At 35.1% G+C, this 22,958-nt stretch overlaps 1 non-coding gene across 1 annotated transcript; it reads right to left on the bottom strand.

Annotated features, from left to right (window-relative positions):
- Window positions 1-18,311: 18,311 nt before the first annotated feature.
- Window positions 18,312-18,383, bottom strand: Trnaa-agc (transfer RNA alanine (anticodon AGC)). The gene has a single exon. It is a non-coding gene; the product is annotated as a tRNA-Ala (tRNA).
- Between the last annotated feature and the right edge of the window lie 4,575 nt (window positions 18,384-22,958).

The following is a 22,958-nucleotide window of genomic DNA, read 5'->3' as shown; positions in this document are numbered from 1 at the left end:
ATATCAGAGATACAATGCTATTTGTGCTTATTTTTCTCTTTGGCAAGACAAATCAGACAGAAAGAAAATAACTTTTGGACTAAAGCAGAATCTTAATAAAAGCTACAGTAACAATAAATTGGAAGCAGAGTTTAATTATTGTTTTTCTCCACATGATTCGCTCTCTGCTTTCTTTGTAAACTTCCTAGCACTTAGTTTTGATTCTTCTTTTATCCTTCATCTACTGATGTTATTTACATACAGAATTGTGATGTGTTTACCATATTATTGAAATAGAACTGGATTTTAATTAAATATCAATTCAGGATCACAATCTCAAGCTACTTGCCAACCCTGATGGTGATCAATAGAAAGTGTCGAACAAAGAAGATAAATAGATTTTCTGAATATTCAAATATTTTTCATTTCCCTGTCTTCTTCCTTCTCCGGTTTCCTTGCCTCCCCACACGCCCTATACTTGTTCACTCATTCCCTTTCTTCATTCCTCCACCTGCTCAATTTTTCACATGATGCATAAATTTAATTTCCTGTGCATGTTTTCTATAGCACGCATTCAAACCCTAGAAACCGGAGATGTTGACTGCCAGATCATCATGTTTGCTAATTCACAAATCTACTTCCAGTTGCCAGTTCCTCTGGATTAGGCATCTTTGAAATGGTTTTCTATTATAGGCTTGTTTCAGAATTATAAAATGTTATTTGCTTGATTGTGTATTTATTTACAACAATTAATTCACCCTGAGCTTTTATTTGGAAAAATCCATTGCCTGCAAGAAGTAAACAGTTCTAAGTGTTCTAGAATATTAGATGTAATTATGCCTTTATTTTTATAATGATTCACCACTCCTTCCGAGTTTAGCATTTTGGTTGATTTAACTCTTGCAGAAATTAAAACTCTTTGTGAAAAATGTTGCTTAGAAAAATTGAGGATTGTGGATTTCAAAGGCCATGCTGAATTGGACATATGTTTTATGGAATGAAATATTTGCCTGTATACTACAATAACAAGGTCATGATAATTTATTCATTTTGCACTAATTTTCTTCTTGTACTTATGCATTCATATGTTTTTGCAATATTATCTGAATATAAAAAGAATTGAAAAGCAATTCAGTATCACATTTTGGCAGGAGTAGTCCATTATTCCATCAAGCCATAAATCTGAGTTCACTTTTAATCTGAATACATAAACTCCACAGAATTTATTGAAATACCAATCCAAATTATGTGTATGATGATTAAGAAATTTCTATATTCTTCTCCCCTTCTTCACATATGAAAACACACCCAGGTGTATATGTGAGCAGGATAATTAGACTGGTAATATGGTTCTGGATTTTTAATTTTCTTCTTTTTCTTAATAACAGGTGTCCTTCAAATTTCCCTGTGCTTACCCACTTTTGCTTTCATCTGACTGAGATTTTTAATATTCTCTTCTTTCTTCTTTGCTTGCTTGGAAATACTCCACCTTTTATACTAACAATTTCCAGGGCAAATTGTTGACTGATTTTGTATACTTCTCCTGCTTAAGTCTATTCTCTTGGCTCTTGGGACACATGCACAATTTCCTTAAAGAAACTCACCATTTTTGCCACGTGCAGTGGAGCATGCAGGTAATCCCAGTGGCTTGGGAGGCTGAGGTAGGAGGATCATGAGTTCAAAGCCAGCCTCAGAAAAATCAAGGCACTAAGCAACTCAGTGAGACCCTGTCAAATACAAAAAATAGGGCTGGGGATGTGGCTCAGTGGTCTAGTGCCCCTGAGTTCAATCCTGGTACCCTCCTCTTCTCCTCCCAAATGACAACAAAATAGAGACACTCATCATTATATACAGCCCTATATACAGCTATACACATGGCTCATGCCAATTATTTTTCACTAATTAACAATGAAACTAAGTTTATGATTTCTACTCTTCACTAGTCCATGTGTGGATCTGTTATTTTGCTTCACCACTTTCCTGACATATAGAGACTGGTTCTCTTTTCCATCTCCTATGTTATAGCCTTTTCATGGCACTGGGAAAAGCTACAGGGATTACTGCCTGTGTGGACCATGGCTGATTTGCATGGATAGAAATTATTCATAAACTTTTTTGATAAGTAGATGTGTCTGGGCTGGGGATGTGGCTCAAGCGGTAGCACGCTCGCCTGGCATGCGTGTGGCCTGGGTTTGATCCTCAGCACCACATACCAACAAAGATGTTGTGTCCGCCGAGAACTAAAAAATAAATATTAAAAATTCTCTCTCTCTCTCTCTCTCTCTCTCTCTCTCTCCTCTCTCACTCTCTCTTTAAAAAAAATAAGTAGATGTGTCTAATTTCTACTAACCAATGTAGCTATAACATTTTAATAATTTGTGAAGTGAATAAAGTAAGGATAAAATATTTGTGTGTAATTCTGAAGTATTTGATTGTCATATAAAACAAAAGTGTTACTAATAGCCATTAATATATTTATTAAAGAAAAAAATGACAGGTAAAAAGTGGAATTTGAGAAAGCATTTAGGAATGGAAGACAAAAGTATTACTGGTGAATGTTAGACCTGAAAGAGTAGAAGACTTGGAAAATGGCAAACCAACTGAGTGAAGACATTCAAACCATGATGTTTTAAAACAACATTATAGAGGATAGATTTGGAAGTAATAGAGACATTTTTTTTTCTGATACTCCGACTTTTTAAAAAATCACAAGTAAATGATATGTGACATTTGCATATAATTAAATAGTGCAAGAAGGATAGAAAAGGGGTTGAAGAGTAGAAGAAATGGACACATGGAATAGAGATTTCGAAATGGATACATGGAATAGAAATTTTGAACAATGTTAACAAAACAGATCTTCAAACAAAATAAATGTTCCAACTACTTCCTGGAGGAGCGTTGGGTAGAAGTCACTTTAACAAAACAGTTCCATTTTTTACTCATCATTGCTGGCTCTGGAGTCTGAGCTTCCTAAACATTCAACTTCATCTATACAACCATTTTAGTAAGTTATCCAGTAGGTTTCCAGTCATCTGCCTCCTCCATACAGTTCTGAGGATGAGGAGGAGTTAAGTGATGATATGTGACATTTGTATATGAGTAAATAGTGCAAGAAGGATAAGAAAAGGAGTCAAAGAGTAGAAGAAATGGTGCAGGACATGTGGAATAGAGCTTTCGAACAATGATAGTAAAACAGATCCTGGAGAAAAATTTTAAGACAGTTGAAACAGTGGTATCATGTAGAATATTGATTAAACTTAAAGCAAAAACAGATCTTCTTCTTCTTCTTCTTCTTCTTCTTCTTCTTCTTCTTCTTCTTCTTCTTCTTCTTCTTCTTCTTCTTCTCCTTCTCCTTCTCCTTCTCCTTCTCCTTCTCCTTCTCCTTCTCCTTCTCCTTCTCCTTCTCCTTCTCCTTCTCCTTCTTCTCCTCCTTCTCCTTCTCCTTCTCCTCCTCCTTCTTCTTCTTCGTTAATAAACATTGCCAATGAGAGTAGTAGAACACTACTGAAATAATTGGGAAGGAGGATGCTAGTTCATTCATTCACAACAAGATTTTTATCCTGTTCATTTGCTGCAGGTCACTATTAGGTTGATGGCATGTCTTGGTCATTTTTGCCTTAGACTATTTCGTAAACAAAACATGACTCATTTAAATGGGAGTGGTATTTTTTTTCAAAAATGGAAATAAAATATAAAATGAGTCACCCAGTAGCAGGTAAATCTTACCACTTAGGAGCAGAAATTTATAACCCCTCTGTGCAGCCCTCGCTTCACAGACATCTCGCATACACTTCCCCCACGTTTCAGCGTATGTAGGTAGTCAGGTAGCTGTTTCTAAATGTGAAAAGATAAATTTTCAACATAAGTGACTTTTACTGGTTGATATTTGAGATGCTTATATACACATGAAAATATTTAATCCAGAAGCTGATTGAGTCATTTAACTTGCCTGCTTAGAAAATTAATTTTGCTTTCTTTTTTTGTTGTTGTTAATAGAAATGATAATTGTTTCCTACATGAGACCTTTTCCTCCACCTCTTCTCTGTGGGTCTAGATTTAAAAGCAGATAATTACCAGATAATCCATTAATCTTCATGTATGGACAGGAAACAGGTAAACTATGGAATCATGAAAGTCTAAAAGTCATCCATTAACTCAACAGCCAGTAGATGGACAGAAGGGGAGGGGGGGAGAAAGAGAGAGAAGGCCAGCGGGGGGGAGCATGAATAGTTAAATTGTGGTCATATAAGAAAAATAAAAAGATTTCTGACTTTTTCAAACTTGAAACACTCCATTCTCAGGAAGAGTAATTGTCTTACTTTATTCAAAGCAAAATGAAGTAAAAGGTTGATACATTAATATTCCAGATCCATGTTACAGATAAATTGGCATGTCAAATCTTCCCAGGACTAGGGTTATCTTCTTTTACCAGAATGAAATAATATAAAGCAAAATCTATATAGTTTTATATTTCAGAGAAAATCCTGTGATAAACCACTCAGGATCACGGAGATTGAGGATAATTTGTCTCTAAATAAACATGTTTACGCCTCAGACATGAGGTGAAATCACACATCTGTGAGCAGCTTGCTTCATGCATAGGATAATCCTGCCTCAAAACATTGTCCTAACAAATATGACTTGCCAATTGGAATGTTTATCATGAGATCCACTTCTTTATGTGTTAAAACATGAGAGAGTACCTCTTTAAATGAAAATATGCGACACAGGAGAATGGATTCATTAATTCTTTGTATTTTCATGAGGAACACAAAACCAAAAGATAAAAATGCCACCTGGATGACTGAGAAGAGAATTTCATCAGTCAGTGTGATGGGTAACAAACTATTTTATTAGTTTCTTTATACACTACCTCTATGGCTATTATTGTACCCATTTTATAGATGAAGAAAATATGAGATCAAATATCTTCCCCCAAATCAATAGCCAGTAAGTCTGATTTTTTTCTTTCATATTTCCATGCAGTGAGTACTATTTTTTTTTGTATTGGTATAATAAAAAGAAATCTTTGGTGGTTTTAAAATCTTATTGCCAGATAATATCTTATGGGGAAAACTCACCCATCTAAGAATGATATCTTTGGTTTAAAATAGCCTAAGTAATATTTAGAGCTGCACTCTTGTAACTGCTAAAGAACCTGCTCCTCATGATGTTTTCTCCTTTTAGAACATGAGGGGGTGGAGACAGAGAGTGAAAGGTGACTGGAAGGTAGGAGTCACATCAGTTTACCTGAGAACAGCAAAGTGTTCGTGGGAAGTTAATGGATGTCAGGAAGAGGATAATGCTGGGCAGCAGGAGCTGGAATTCATCAAAGCAACGTGCTGCTTCTTTTGCTTCTGGAGAAGGAGTATTTACAGACACAAGAGGGGTTTACATAGAAAGTCTATGCAATAACAATTTTCACGTCCACGGCTGTGGTAATTTTTTTGATAATTTGTGTTAAAAAGAAATTTGAGTTTCTCTAAAAGAGAAGGCTGAGAGGATGACTTAATTACTATCTTCAAATATATGAGGGATTGTTACAGCATTTGGAAGATGACAACCAGCTGTTCTCTGTCTCCAAAGAGGAAAACAAGAGAAAATGAATTTGCAAAGTGGCAAAGACTTAGACTGAAGACAAGAAAGAACATGATTATTATATATTTTCTTAACCATGGGATGTTAAATGCTTAAAGGGTAACTTGGAGGGGAGGGGAAGTCTATGGACTTTTCTAAACTGATGTTCACGGTGCACATCACTTGGTTCGCTCCTTCCTGGGCCAAAGCTATATGGTACCAAAGACAAAATCATTAGGATTCCATTTGAAACAGTTTTGCTACCACTTGAGCTACATGATTTTTTTCAAAGGTTTTTTTTTTTTTTTAATCAGTAAGTCTGATTAAAATAAACTCAGAAGTTTATTTTTTTTAATAATTCCAGGTGGAAATTAGTTTTTCCACATTTGGATTATGACATTGACACCAGAATGTAATATTCATTTTATCTCTACTAAGTTCTCAATTTTGAACTTTTAAAATTATAAAAGAAAGCCCCAGTAGGCTTAAAGTATTAGTGAAACTCTGGGCAAGTGCATTGTGTTATCTGCTCTAGTAAGACTTTTACATGACCTCTTCATGATTTGGTGGATAGGAAGCTCATTGTAAACTGAATCTTCAAGCTGTAACTCTTCTACAGAGACTGGGAAAGATTCTGTAAGATGTTTGATCATTTTGTCATGTGTTTGTATTTTTAAGTTCTAATCGATAAACTGATGAAAGTGATGTAGAATCACCTTGGGAGACTCCTCAAAGGTGAGGGGTCACTTTGACCCTCTAGTCAATGTAACTAGTGTGACTGGGTGTGGTGCTGTATGCTTGTAATCCCAGTGACTTGGGAGGCTAAGGCAGGAGGATTGTGAGTTACAGGCCAGCTTTAGCAACCTAGCGAGGCCCTAAGCAATTTAGTAAAACTCTGTCTCCAAACAATAAATAAAAACGACTGAGGATGTGGCTCTGAGGTAAATTGCTCCTGGTTCAATCCCCAGTACATCACATACACACAAAATTAATGTAAACTTTTTAAAAGAAGAATTTGAAACTATTGGAATAAAACATGGGGTCTTTCATTACCTTAAACTCAGTTATTTTTATACTTTCGCTGTTCTATTGTAATAAATGTATGTAGTATATAAGTGCATATTTAATAAGTACTGTTTAATGAATAAATAAGTACATATTTTAAACAATACAACATAGTTACAGGTATATTTTCTGGATTGTCTATCATCAAAAGATAGGTTTCTAAGTATGTTTTTTCTTTAAAAATGTGTGTGTGTTTTAAAAAATCAGTTGTGTACAAGAACGTTTTATAGTTTTTAATTCTCAAGACAAATATACAACCCTCTACCCACATCCCACCCTGCTTCAATGATATTTCTGGTAATCCACCCATTTTCCCCTTACAGGAAATTAATAGCTCAGAATAGACCCTCCTACAGAATTTATCATCACTAACAGATATTTTAGAGTAGAGAGCTAGAGACACTAGCAAGCAAGTTTTTGAAACCTTGAATGATTTAGTTCCTACAAAATGGAACTTGTGTCTTAACTAAGAGTTTTACTTGCATTATACTTCAAAAAACAAGATATCCAGGGCTTTGAGATGTAATGTTAGGTCATTTATTCTTTGACTTTCTATTCTTTTGATGAATGAGCTTAATGAAATAAACTTTCCTCTTAGCACTGTCTTCAGAGTGTCCCAGATGAAATTCCTATTAAAATCCCAATGACATTTTTCATAGAAATAGAAAAAGCAATCATTTAATTCATTTGGAAAAATAAGAGAACCAGAATAACCAAAGGAATCCTTACCAAGAAGAGTGAAGCAAGAGGCATCACAATACCAGAACTTAAACTATAATACAGAACCATAGTAACAAAAGCAGCATGGTATTGGCACCAAAACAGATACATAGACCAATGGTATGGAACAGAAGACACAGAGACAAACCCATATAAATAAAGTTATCTTGGACTGGGGTTGTGGCTCAGAGGTAGAGCGCTTGCCAACCACATGTGAGGCACTGGAATCATTCCTCAGTACCACATAAAATAAAATAAAGATATTGCATCCACCTATAACTAAAAAATAAATATTTTAAAAAATCCAGTTATCTCATATTAGACAAACTTTCCAAAAATATTCATTGTAGAAAAGAAAACATCTTCAACAAATGGCATTGGGAAAAGGAAATTTATAGGTAACAAAATGAAATTAAACCCTTATCTCTCATCCTGCATGAAACTCAACTCAAAGTGGATCAAAGACTGCTACTAGAACCAAGACCCTGCACCTAATGGAAGAAAAAGAAAAGTAGGCCCAAATCTTCACCATTTCCGCTTAGTACCTGACTTCCTTAACAAGACTCTTACAGTGCAAGAAGTAAAATCAAGAATAAAAAAATGGGATGGATTCAAACTAAAAACCTTCCTCTCAGCAAAAGAAACAATAACGTGAAGATAGAGTCTACAGAATTGGAGAAAAATCTTTACCACATGCAACTCAGATACAACATTAATATCCAAGATACAAAAGGAACTCAAAAAACTCAACCACCTCCCCCCAAAAAACCCACAATCAATAAATTGGCTAAGGAACTGAATAGACACTTGGAAGAAGTATGATGGATCAACAAATATATGAAAAAAAAAAGTTCAACATTTTGGCAATTAGAGAAATGCAAATCAAAACTATTCTAAAATTTCATCTCATTCCAGTCAGAATGGCAGTTATCAAGAATGCAAGCAATAAATGCTGACAAGGATATTGGAAAAAAGGGTCACTCATACATTGCTAGTGGTAATGCAAATTGGTGCAACCATTATGGAAAGCAATATGGAGATTCCTCAGAAAATTTGGAATGGCACCACCATTTGACCCAGCAATCCCATTCTTCTGTTCATACCCAAAGGACTTAAGGTCAGCATACTAAAGTGCCACAGCCACATCAATGTTTATAGCAGCTTAATTCATAATAGCTAAACCTGGGAACCAACCTAGATGTCCTTCAACAGATGAATGGATAAAGAAAATGCGGTATATAAACACAATGGAATATCACTCAGCCTTAAAGAAGAATGAAATTATGGCATTTGCCAGTAAATGGATGGAACTGGAGAATACCGAGCTAAGAAAAAGAAGCCAATCCCCAAAAACCAAAGGCAGAATATTTTCTCTGATATGTGGATGCTAATTCACAATAAGGGAGTGGGGCTAGGAAAGAATGAATTAACTTTAGGTTGTGTGGAGGACAGTGAAGGGAGGGGTGGGGGTGTGGGAGTAGGAAACATAGTAGAATGAATTGAACATTACCTTATATAAATATGTGATCACACAATCGGATGATTTTACAACATGTACAACCAGAAGAATGAGAAGTTATACTCCATTTATATATGATGTGTCAAAATGAATTCTACTGTCATGTATAACTAACTGGAATAAATAAAAAAATTAAAAATAAATAAAAACCTTATATTGAAAATGAAAAAAAAAAACCATCCTCAACAGTGGCGGGGGAGAAGAGATGGAAAGGGAATACTGGGGACTGACTTAGAACAAATTATATTACATGTCTTTATAATCATATCAAAATGACTCCTAATGATATGTATAACTAAAAAGAATCAATAAAAAGGAAAAAAATATCATAGTTCATCACTATTGACAGTAGCTATTCCTATATTCCATGTGTATGAAAAGGAGTGGCACTCTAGTTTTATAAACACAGTGATGTTACTTTTTCTCCTTAAGAGAATCTGTATTTCACTTCTTACCATAAAATGGCCCTCCATGCTCTTTTTTACGTCAATATGAGTTGTTTACCTGTCTGCTAATAGCAATTAGATTTCTTGTTAATGATCAGTTTGTAATTGAATGCTGCTAGCTAGTCATTAAAACCTAAGAGATCAGAAGAAACAATTTCTCAGGCTCATGGCACCTTGCTCTGGAGGTTTTAAAAATAGCTCCATGGATACATAGATCTTCCTTTGAAATTTGCTCCTTAAGTAGAAGGGTGGTCAGTTACTAATGCTTTGTTCCTAATACCTAGGCCATTAAAATAAGTCTTTTCCTTGTAGGATGTCCATTTTAAGAAGGCTAAGAGACATCAATCCCATGAGATGTACTGAAAACAAGGAGAACTCTACAATGTTTTAATTCTTAGCCATACATACTTACTAAGGTGCTTTATATTATATCCTATGCTTATTGGGAACTAAGCTATCGGAAGGGGAGCTCATTCTAACTATTAGAATGGGAACTCAATAAGCATATGTTCTAGCCAGCTTTTCTTTGCTGTGACTAAAGGACCCAACCAGAACAATTGTAGGAGAGGAAAAATCTATTTGAGGGCTCCACGGTTTCAGAGGTCTTAGCCCTTAGAAGGGTGGCTCCATTCCTGCAGGCGGGAGGTAAGGAGACCATCATGGAAGAAGAGTATGGCGGAGAGAAGCAGCTCACATGATGATCAGGAAGCAGAGAGAGAGAGAGAGTCTCTACTCTCCACATATAAAATGTATACCCTAAAGCCACGCCCCAATTCCCACCTCCTCTGGCCACATTCTACCACTTCAGTGACGACTCAGTTAATCCCTATCAGGGGATTAATCCACTGACTGTGTTAAGATTCTCAAAATCCAATCATTTCTCCTCTGAACCTCTTGCATTGTCTCACATGTGAGATTTTTTGGGAACACCTCACATGCAAACCACAACAGCAGAGGATAATCAACATTACCATCGCTTCCTAACATCCTTTCCTAGAAAATTCAGTGTTTTGTTCTTTATAAGGTCGCATTTCAAACTATTGTTTTTTTCCTCAATTTCTAACCTATGGGTTCTATCCCCTCACAAGATATTTGGAGAGGAAATCAAGGCCATTTTCACCCCAGTCCCATGGCAGAATAGAGGAGGCAGGTTGAGAGGATGTCCTTCCTGTAGAACACTGGAAAGATATCCACTGACAGTCTTTCTTTTAGTTTGCAGAATCAACAAACATCTAAAGTTCTCTAATCCATTTGCCAATACACTTATTTTTTTTTTTAATATTTGGTACTGGAGATGGAACTCAAGAGCACTTGGCCATTGAGCCACATCCCCAGCTCTATTGTGTATTTTATTTAGAGACAGATTCTTGCTGAATTGCTGAGCACCTTGCTTCTGCTGAGGCTGGCTTTGAACTCAAGATCCTCTTGCCTCAGCATTCCAAGCCACTGGGATTACAGGCATTTGCCACTGTGCCTGGCCCCAATACACTTCTTATGTGGGAAACTGAGACATACCACCAGTTTTTTCTAGGAATTGTGCCTTGGTTTGCAAACATCTGAATTCACAAAGCACTTTGCTGCTATGCAAAGTCCACGTTTAGTGTTACAAAGTATACTTACTACTATATTTCACAAACAATCCTAAATACACACACACACACACACACACACACACACACACATATATATGAACATACTACCTAGATATTTAGAATTTATAAAGTCACTGGGTTTTGTTTTCAGAACTTGATTTAAAAAAAATTCTTCTTCTGCTTAAGTCAATAAAGCAATGAGTTTCCCTGCAACTTCTCTCTCAAGGAAAGATTGCCAGGCAGAATAAATTGTTTAAAAGTTTTTTGCCCTTTAACTTTATTAAATGCCTGACATTTAACAATATTAGCTGATGGCAGAAGATGAGTCCTGCTCTGTGTGCTGTATCCTGGAACATGATTCAAAACATAAAAGAGGAATCTGGATGGAAATGTTGTGTTGAGAAGTCACTGTTTAATCTGAGTTATTTTGGGGAGGAAAATGAATCATAAGAAGCTAAAGATTCACAAAGATTGTGATATTGCAGTAGGATGGCATGGCTCTTCATTAGTATTATTTCAATTAGAATTCTTTACTACCTGCAATTAGCATGTTGGTGCTATGAAGCATCTGTACTGTGCATGTATTAATGAGAATTTTCTAAAAGAAAAACAGGCCATTTGGCATTTTAAAGACAAGTTTCCATTCTGAGTAATTCAATAAATTCTTATGCTTCGCCTATACTCTCTACCCACGCTGCCCAAGGATTGTCCCTCAGAGCTAGTACAATGTTTTCAATCAATTTTAAACAGGTTACACACCAACTCTTGCACATCTAATGGAATGTGTCTTGACGGTGGTGGAATACCATCATAATCATTTGATATTTGTATGTAGTTTAGACTGCTGATTTTTTTAAAGGTCAGAGAGTAAATATTTAGATTTGTGGTCCACCTAGTCTCTATTGTAACTTCTCTACCCTTGTAGCTCACAAGCAGCTATATACAGTGTGGAAATAAGTGGGTGTGTCTGATTGTTAAATTGTTTAAATTGTTATTTTTATTTAAAAATAACAGGTAACTGGCTTGTGAATATAGTATTTTTTTTTGACCCCTTTACCCATTTTCTGGCATGGAGATGTGGAAAAAAAGTATCACTTTCAAATATTCTACTTAAATTATTTCTATTCTTTAGTCAAATTTGTTTTATAGATTACTATTAACAGTGCTATTTTCTCTGTTACTCTAGAGGATCATACATGAATGTTTGTACACAAACACACACACACACACACACACACACACACACACATATAATCACTTCACATTTGTGCAATGAGCCAAATTGGGCACATGATTATCCTCTAATGTTCATCACTGGAGAATGACTTTTCTGAGGCATTCAAGACTGAGGGTGCTATAACATGAACATATCTTCCTCTTTTAATAATCTCACTGGTCTCAGAGCCAGTTGTCCACATTTGAATGGCACACACACTCAGATATGCAAATGATATGCAAATACTTGTGGTGTCAACCACATTGGTAGGCACCATAAAAGGAAACACACATGTCTAAGTTCTTGAAGAGAAACATAGAAATAGACTCTAAAGGATAGCACAAGCTAGAGAGCCTGTATTCTTATTTGTCACTTGATACTTGCAATCTTTTTGAGAAGACTATACTTGCAGTTGTTAAAAAATTTAGTAAACAATGTAAGGCTGTTTGTAAACAAACATTACATGTTGATATGCAAATGTTAAGTATGTAGCAATTCAAAAATGTTTATGAAAACACCAAATCAACAAGTGCAGGAGACATACTCTATTGTGAACAGAGCTCAGAATATTGGAACAGATTTCAAAGACACCATCCTCAAAATGCAGAGTATTCTAAATCTCTCCCATTACTAACAAGATCCCTTTAAATTGATTAATACATTTCATATGCTTTTATTAAGTGAAAGACACTATGCTGTGCTAGGTGCTACAGGGGCATCACTAGAGATGATAAAGATAACAAACTCAAGGAATTTATGGATTAGGAGGAAAGCAAGTGTACTCAAACTAATATAAGGCAGAATGTAAGTGCAGTAAGAAGAATAAAATGCTTTTGAGATTCAGAGGATGAAGGCATAACAGTCCTGATGTATCCTTTTGGAATTTTAATAGGACTAGACTACAAGGTGATGCATCTACCATCATTCATTCATTCACTCACTTAATCACTGAACAATTCATTCAAGGACTTTTCCATTACCATTAATCATGCATGATGCACTAGGCATGGCATTATGTGCTGGAATAAAGGAGGAGTGAAACAGCAGCTCACAGGGGAAGAGGAAGGTTTAAAGCAAGGAGGGCAAAAAAGGGGAAGCTTAATAGAGTCTGCACAGGTCCAAAAGGATTTGCCAGAGAAAGCATTTAACCTGAGTTTCACCAATCATACAAAGAGAGACATAAAAGTTAATCTGGAAAAGACACAAAAGAGCAATCATTAGCCATGCTATCAGATATTTATAGTATATTTAAGAAAGGATATGTTGAAAAAAATATTACACAGATTGAAAACAGGCAGCTCATAGACATCTACTTGGTACATCACCCTAAACAATAATATCAACAAACAATAAGCATAGGTCTATCCTTAACCAAAATGCAGGAATATTTTATACCATGATGTTGTAGAATAAATAGTGGACTGGGATTAACAAAACTTTATAAACACATAAAGTCAATGTTAGCTCTAACATATGCTTGGCTAGAAGCAATAAGAAGTGTTGGAAAGAACATTAATTTCAGAATAAGAAGTAGGTGTGGAGATGTATACTGATTTGCCACTTACTGTTTCATCTCAGGAAAGTTATCAAACCTCTGAGTGCAAATAACTACACAATAGCTACAAGATCGCAAGACAATGGTTTCAGGGTTGTACTAATTCTAGGCATTGCACCCAGTCATAAAAATGTCAAGAGGAAAAAGAGAGATGATAATGTCATATAGCTTGCTTTACAGTGAAGATGAGTCACCAGAAGTATCACACTAGATTTTCTTTTACATCTCACTGGTCAGAATTGATTACTTAACCATTTCTGAACAAATCATTGTCAAAAAGAATCAGACCTTGAGTTCTCTATGGAGCTGAAGGTGAGGTGTAGATCCTCTGAGACATGAGGCTCTGGGGGAAAGAACCAGGAACTTTCACAATAACATAAATTTGGGAGGAAAGAATAGGTATAAAATCCAGTAATGTCATTCTATGTCTTTGTTGATTATACTATCATAGTGGAATAATATGATATAATTCTGATATACTCTTGCTATTTTTACCTTAATACTTTTAGTTTTCTTCCATAATTTTTTTCTCTGTTTTTGGTCTCTAGTGATTTGGAAGCCATGCACCTTCATTTTCTTCTATTTATTATTATCTTTAAGAGAAAATGTTTCTGAATCTGTGTTTGTCTAATTATAAATGGTAAAATTGCTGTTTTACTCCTCCATATAAGATGGGCAATGGATACACCTTCTTCTGTTATGAGGAGTTGCTCCAGAAAGCACTCTTAAGTATGAATTTCATATCCAAAGAGAGCTTTATTTACCTGGCCAGGGACTGTCACCGACTGCATAGACTCAAGCTCTGTGGGAGCACAGCAATCTCCTGATCCATCCAAAGAGAATATAAGCACAAAACCCACAAATAAGTGACTTGCTTGTCCTCAGGTAACCTAGCCAATCATAGAAATTAAAACATTAATATGTGGGACCTGTGAGCTCTAGGCAAGACTGGAATTTTCCAGTCAGCAAGCAAGTGATAAACAGAAGTTAAAACAGCATGAGCTTTGCAGTTCAGTTGACCACAGTCCTGGGTTCAAGCAGGTGCTAGACACTTGCATCCTGAATTTGGGTGGGGGTCGGTGGGGCAAGAATCAACTTCGAAGTCCTGTAGACTCACAAGGGCCTTCACACCCAGGATGCAGCTCACCATGACCACTGCTGCATCCTGAGTAGGGTACAATTTTGGGGGTACAAAGTATAGAAAGTTCATTTTTTAAATAAGAAAACAGCTTTCATTTCAGTATCTCAGAAACAGCTGTTGTAACAATTTTATTTTAATAGAAGGCAGCAAAATGGAGTCTTAGGCTCCTATTGATTGTATTTATCAATTCATACTAAAACACTTCTCCTCTCTACCCTCATTTTTTGTAACTTGCTATTTTATGTTTGGTAGGCAAATTGGTTTATTTCCCACTTTTACCATTATTGGCTATTTATTTTTATCTTTACAACACCAAAATTTACCAAGAGAGATCTAGAAATGAGTACTCGAACTTGAATTCTTCTAGAAAATATCCTTTTAGATTTGGGTAGATCTTTCTTGTATTATTTACGTATCCATTGCTTCTTGCTTTCCTTTTGAAATTCTTTTAAAATGTGCACTGCATCTATCCTCTACGCTTCTGGCCTGAGAAGAAGGAAACATCATTTTTTTTGTTCTCATTTTTCTCTCAACTCTTTAAAAATTTTTTGAACTTGATTTTTACTCTTTAATTTATGTGTGTACTTCCAGTGTGTGTGCGTGCACCACGCACATGTGCATGCACGTTTGGTAGGGTGGTGGTATGGAGAGTGCTTTGGCCTTTATTTAAGCTCCCTGGATCTCATCCCCTTACTGTGACTGTGAGTGCAGTGCTCTGCAGTCAACAGTACCAAATAACACTTCTTGGTTGATGACTTAGTATGTATAAGCCTAATAATCTTGTTAAATACTTTTCTTTGGTCTTTTAAACACACTTTTATTCTAAATTATTCTCCAGTTATAACACATCAACTTCAATAAAAAGATATTCAGCGATAAGAGAGAATTCTCCAAAGCCTGTAGCACCAGCTTCTATGTTATTCACGTTTCCTTCTTGGTGGTCAGCACATCAGCTTCAGTTATGAATCATTCTATTTGAATATTAAAATTCTTATGTTCATTTTTACTCTAACAGCTCTACTGTCACTGGGTTTTATGATCACAACATGTTACACAGGGTGGGACATGTTCTTTCTCTCATTTAATAGAGGAACAGGACATTCTTGAGAGGTTAGAGGACTAACCTAAAGTCGTACATCAATTAAACAAGGTGTTCCATTTAGAACCAGCTTTCTTGACAGTCACTGCTTGGGGTTCATGCTGCATTTTAATGTAGCTCTTAAATATGTATGGCTGAGTCCTTAGCCTGCCATGCTGTGTTGTCCAGCATCTCCATTTATCTCAATCTCCTGCATGCCTGATGTCTGATCATTCTAAGTTCCAGTCTAAAATTATAAGTAAAAAGGCACTCTACATATTGGATAGAATACATTGTTTGATTTGATTAAATACCCTAATTAACAGAACCCAACTTTTTTTCTTTTCATATTGGACATCTGTGTTCGCATTTTGTAATATTTAGTCACCGTGATACTGGATCACTGGTTTATTGTTTGCTTTGAATATTTTCTCCCACACATTGTACTGTGAATACTTTCTCATTTATTTACTTGTGACTAAAGTCATCAAGGGAACAATTGATTTATATTTTTTTTAGAATTTTAATGGGCAAACATTATAAAGCTATTTTCAATGGCGAGGCAGTAATTTTAGTACAAATTGCCACAAATTAATTTACTCAAAATAAGTTTTTAATCTCATAGAAAATTTATATTACACCCACCCTTGCTGTGATGTATTGATATCCCAAATTCCTGTAATCACTGACATGTTTTCATGTTATTAGCTATTAGTAGTCTATTTTAGAAACGATATACTTAAGTTGAAAACAGGACATCCATAGACATCTACCTAAAGTTAACATCAGAAATAACAATGCCGAAACAAAAAAACCATAGCTATTTAAACCACAAAATCTGGATGTAAATTGTACTGATTATTTGAATGTCAGAAACAAAACAAAATAAAACCAATGGGCACTTACAGAAAATAAATCAACAACTCTTTAAGATTTCGTATTATATTATTAGGGGAATAGACAACTGAATCATGATAGATATTTACTATGGATTTATGCAATGGTTAGAAACAATGAAGTGGATAACCATGCAGTACCATCTTTGCTTTTTAAAGGATAGTTAGAACTGTATCCATACTATTAAGGTAAGTTGAATACACATATTCATGTACACTTACACACAGAAATGCAATGCACAAAGAAATTTTATATACATAACGTCATGTATTGATATTTTAATAGATTCCTATGTGAAGGAGGGAAATGAATTCAGGGTTAAGGATACAGGAAAGAACAAAAAGAATTGAAAATAAATAAATAAATAAAAGGCTTTAAATGGACCAAGGGTGGCAGTGTGCCAACAGCTGAGGATTATCAGGATTATGATTAATTAAACTTTCCTCACTAGTAGAACAAATTTATTTTAACGTTGCCCTTCTGGAAAGACTCCTGAACTGAGCCAGAAAATGTTAGTCTTTCTTCTGCCAAATTTGCTATGATACTGACTAGCATTATAAACTTAACCAAGTTGCATCAACTCTTGGATTGTTGATTTCTTTCAGTGCAGATGTCTGACAAGATGCTCCATAAAATCTCCTTTGACTTTAAATTTTGATACAAATATATTCATTTATTTATATATACTGTAAGAATCATACATGCATACGGTTACTAGAAGTAATTTAGTTAATTCTTAGTTTTAAAAACTGGGCTGCTGAAGGAAGCCCTTTTCTCCTTTCATCAATATGAAGAAAAGAGCTTTCCTATCTTACACCACAGGACCTGCTGGTGTTCATTTGCGTTTTGGGGTGTCTGCCTGGATTTGGTGATCTTGTGGAGGTAATAGAGCACGTGATGTTGGGGTAGGTATGACTATGCTCCAGGATCAGTACTTCCCACCTTAAGTATCAGGTGGTGCCAGAGGCTTGGTTAGCGCTTCAGGAATTGTTTGACTCTCAGGACAAACTTGACTTCCGCCTTGCTCCTGATTCACTACTCTTGCCTGCTTTGTCACTCAGCTCTGAGGTCCACTCTAACTTCCTCTCACCTGCTTGGTTCTTTGACTTATTATTGTTCTTTGACTTTGGGATGACTGTGGCCTGAATGGGATCTTCTTGGATATATTTGGTGGTGGTGGATATATTGTGGCTGCTACTCCTTAAAAGCATCTGTACAGAGAAATTATTCTAATCCACTGCCCTGAAATCCTTAGGTGCTGCCATACCACTCTAGTTCATTTTGGCATCCTTGCCTCTGTTGGGTTAAGCAACTTACAATAGGAACTTGATAACTCTGATGAAATCTTGGATTGAACTAAATTATACCAAGCAATTCCCATTTGGTACATTTCCTGGAGGAAGGAAATCCTATTGGATACATGGCTGGTACTCTATCTAAATTAGTTTTTCAAGACAAAATTTTCTCATAGTCTTAGTTTCTTATAATTCTAGAAGTGCTTAAGTACATGCTCTATGACAGCTTGACTGTGCTGGGAATTGAATCCAGAGCCTCTAGCTTGCTAGACTAGTGCTCTACCACTGAGCTATACACCCCCAAGTCCCTGTACTGAGATTAAAAAGGAAGAAAGGACTACAGAGGGAAGAAGGCTGTGAGCTCTAATGTATTAAAATACTTTATGTTCTTCCTCATGTTTTTTCATGTACTGTTCTCTATATGTACTATAACCTTTTAATTTTTTACAGATTCATACATGCACTCAATAAAACAGTATAATTTGATCAGTTTAATTCCCTTGTACCTCCCCTTTTCTTCCTCACTGTTCCTCTGCCCCCTTCCTTTATTTTACTGGTCTCTTATTTTTTTTTAAAATTTGTTCTAATTAGTATACATGACAGTAGAATGCATTTTGACACACTGTACACAAATGGAGCACAAGTTCTTATTCCTTTGGCTGTACATGGTGCTGTCACACCAGTAGTGTAATAATACATGTATGTGGGGTAATAATTTCTGTCTCATTCTACTGTCATTCCTATCCCCATCATCTCACCCCTCTCCTCATTCCCCTCTGCACAATCCAAAGTTCCTTCATTCTCCCTGTACACACTGCTTATCAGAGAAAATATTCTGCCTTTGGTATTTGGGGATTGGCTTATTTCACATAGCATGATAGTCTCTAGTTTCATCCATTTACTGGCAAATGCCATAATTTCATTTTTCTTTAAGACTGAGTAATATTCCATTGTTTATATATACTACATTTTCTTTATCCATTCATCTGTTGAAGGGCATCTAGGTTGGTTCCATGATTTAGATATTGTGAATTAAACTGCTAGAAATATTGGTGTGGCTGTGTCACTATAGTATGCTGATCTTAAGTCCTTTGGGTATAAACAGAGGAGTGGGATAGCTGGGTAAAATGGTGGTTCCATTCCAAGTTTTCTAAGGAATCTCTATACTGCTTTCCAAAGTGGTTGCACCAATTTGCATTTCCGTCAACAATGTATGAGTGAATTTTTTCCTAATATCCTCATCAAGACTTATTATTGTTTGTATTCTTGATAATTGCCATTCTAACTGGAGTGAGATGAAATATTAGAGTAGTTTTGATTTGCATTTCTCTAATTGCTAGAGATGATGAACATTTTTTCTTTTTTTAAAATTTGTTTTAATTAGTTACATATGTCAGTACAATGACTTTGACATATCATACATTTGAATCAGATGGGATATAATTTCTCATTTTTCTGAGTGTACAGGTTGCAGAATCATATTGGTCATGCAGTCACATATACACACATAGTAATATTTTTAACCTTTTAATTTTATTTATGTGTATACATCTTACAGAGGTTCAAATTTCTTCTAAAACAAATAACATTAAACCAAATCTATATGTAACAAAATAATTGCAATTCAATCCAATGATTACAAATACCCAAAGTAACTAAGTTAATTTTTTTTCTTATAATGTTACTTACAAGTTTCTTATCAATTTTTTTAGATTCAAGTTTTTTAGAGTTCCCTTGAGTAAATAAATTCTAGGAAAAGAAGTATTTAATTAGAAGCTATAATGTATTTATATTATGTAATACCACAACATAATAAAGAATTTACCTCATTATAAATCTGAAGTAAGTAATATTTTCAGGATATTTTTATAACCTGTATCATGCACAAGGTACATTTTCAAGGCCCCTCAACTATAAGCACTGCATTTCTTTAACTGTCCTTTAGTGTGCATTTTTATGTTTTATTTCATATTCAACTCTTTCACTCTAAATTCAGTACTGTGATTACTACTCATCTCAGTTGAATTTCAATGCTAGCCTTCCCAATTGTTTCCTAAATGCTCAATTCCTTACTTATGTGCAGTAGATTTCTCATACCTCATAGAATTCCAATCAACATTCCTCAGGGCACTTTGCATTTTTTCAAAAGCTTTTTTTTCCCCCCAAAGTAAAAAATGCTTGCATTGTTTCTCTTCATAAACAGCATACTCTCTTGAGCATTTCAAATCAAATAATAAGTTGATAACTAGATTCGAGATGCTCCCAAGCTTCAATCTGATTTATCATACTTGGCTGAGTTTTTAGGAAAAGTTCCAGGAAATATATAAATAACAAAACAGCAACAACAACAAAAGTTCTTCCCTGTAAAAACTAGACAAGGAAACTCTTAGAAACAGAAAACAATGTGATGAGGACAGAACTTTGACTCTTCCCTGTAATTAAATTGCTATTATCCTAATCAATATCAGTGTAATTAAAATCTTTCACAGTCAATATTCCAGCCTTTTCATGACTGTTCACTATTTTGTGTTAAGAAAAGCTACTCCTTTCAGTTTCCTTACAGGTTGTTTTCACATAGCATGCATCATCTGAAAGAATGAGTGGATACCAATTTTTGAGAAAGAGGGAGAAAGAGAAGGGAGGGAAGTTGGGAAGATATGAAAGGTGGTAAAGAGAGAGAATGAATCACAATTAACAGATGGCTTTGATCACTAGTTCCATTCCTTAGATATTTGCTGAATTCACAACGTATTTTTTTTTCTTAGTAGATATGACAAAGAAGACTATTTTGTCTATATGTAAAACATGAGTATATCCAATTTACAACAGTCTCAAGGACTTATAAACACTCAAGTATGTGTTCAAGGCTAGGGAAGTAAAGCTAATGAAGAAAATAAATGTAGTTTCTGTTTTCAGGACACTTATGCTCTTGACTAAAGTCAAGATAAGATATCAATGGGAAAAGCAAAGCATTGCTCTGGTTGATAATTTTGTCAGTAGAATGTTAAACAATAGAATCAGTGTAAGTGCTCATTGTTTTCTTTGTGTTTGAAGAACCTGCGTTGTTTTTTTTTTTTTTTTTTTGGTCTCTGAGTTGGCATTGCATGTCACATAGTTTTTCTTACTTTATGTTCCAAGGACACAATTTTGAGGTCTAAAGATATGTTTTCAGAAATTTACAGAATAATATTTAAAATTATGGATTTGTTGTCAAGTTTAAAAATTGAGAAAATTTTCAATAATTGCAAATTTCTGAATTTTTTTTTTCAAACGTGCCAATGATCCATTGAAAGCAAGCCTGAGATTCCACATGGAAATGACTCTAGAGGAATAAAAGTTGTCCATTTAAATTGGGTTTATAGTCTCTAATAACCTATAGCTCCCTCCAGGCTTGTTTTATTTTTTCATTTTTACTAATTGCTACAGGTTATGGATTCACAAGCCTTACCTACACCTTAGAGTCCTGTGGAGAGAAAATTATAAGAGTGGAAACCCAGGCCTCCCTCATGCTGAATCCTAGCCATATATCTTTGAACTGTGGATTTATGGGTCTAGTAGGACTAATCATTGGAGTGTGTGTGTCTATTTATGTGTGTGTGTGGGGGGGTGTGAGTGTGGGTGTGGGTGGGTGTATGTGTATGTACATATACATAAATGTACATATATATATATCAAAAATGGGCTATTTTTTTTAAAAAAATAGATCATTATATATAAACAGAGTAGTTGGGTTCATCTTGACAAAATTGTACATGCATGCAATTTGATTTCAGTTCATATGTCAACCATTTGCTCTCCCTCCCTTCATGCTCTATCCTCTACTCCAGTGATCTTCCTTTTGTTCATCTATTTATTTTTTATTGTTTTTTTCTCCTTATACATAAAGGTGAAATTCCTTGTGGTATATTTATATGTGCACATAGCATCAACCTTTTAAAAATTCATTACACATTTCCTCCCCTTTCTTATCCCTCCTCTCTCTCTCTCAATCTCCTTCTATTTAACTGATCTTCCCTATATATCCGTGTGATATCTGATCCACCTCTCTGCTTTCCTTTGTTTTGCTCTTTCACATATGAGGGAAAATATTTGACCCTTGATTTTCTGTGTCTGGCTTATTTCACTTAGCATGAAGTTTTCCGTTTCTATCCATTTATTAGCAAATGCTATAATTTTATTTTTCTTATGGCTAAGTGAAACTCTGCTATGTATTTTTACCACAATTTCTTAATCCATTCATCTATTTATGGGCATCTGAGTTGATTCTATAATTTGGTTATTGTGAATTGTGCTGCTGTAAACATTGAAGTGAATGTATCAATTTAGGATTCTGATTTTAGTTCTTTTGCATAAATACCAAGGAGTGAAATGCCTGGGTCGCAAGGTGGTTTTATTCCTAGTTTTATGGGAAATCTCCTTATTGCTTTCCAGAGTGGTTTGTAAGAGTTAAGCAGGCTGTTTTAATTTAACTGTAGTTGAGGACCATTGCTATGACATTTGGGGGTTTTATTGGTTACTTTATATTTTCAATGGTAGAAACATTAAAAGACAGCATTTATCTTCTGTGTTTTTTTTTTTTTAAACCTGGATTTAATTTGTAGCACTAATCTGGAATATACAACATATTGTCTAGTATTTATTGAGACTGGAAAAAGTATTCCTCCTTACATGACCTGGGCTCTGGTCACAGCTCTGTTGTCCAGAGCCTCATAGAGATTTTTGTACCCAAAAATGACTCAAGGAGAGTGATTCTGCATATGAAACTCGTAGAAAATTGATGTATTTATTAGTTTATAGCTAAACATTTACAATGAAAAGATAATTTACAAAGGAATATTTTTGTTGTGGGTCATTAAATCCTGTCTCTAGGATGAA

This window comes from Ictidomys tridecemlineatus, chromosome 6 (assembly GCF_052094955.1).
Source record: "Ictidomys tridecemlineatus isolate mIctTri1 chromosome 6, mIctTri1.hap1, whole genome shotgun sequence".
Lineage (NCBI taxonomy): Eukaryota > Metazoa > Chordata > Mammalia > Rodentia > Sciuridae > Ictidomys > Ictidomys tridecemlineatus.
The sequence above is the reverse complement of the archived record's forward strand: the minus strand, read 5'-3'. Positions and strand labels throughout refer to the sequence as shown.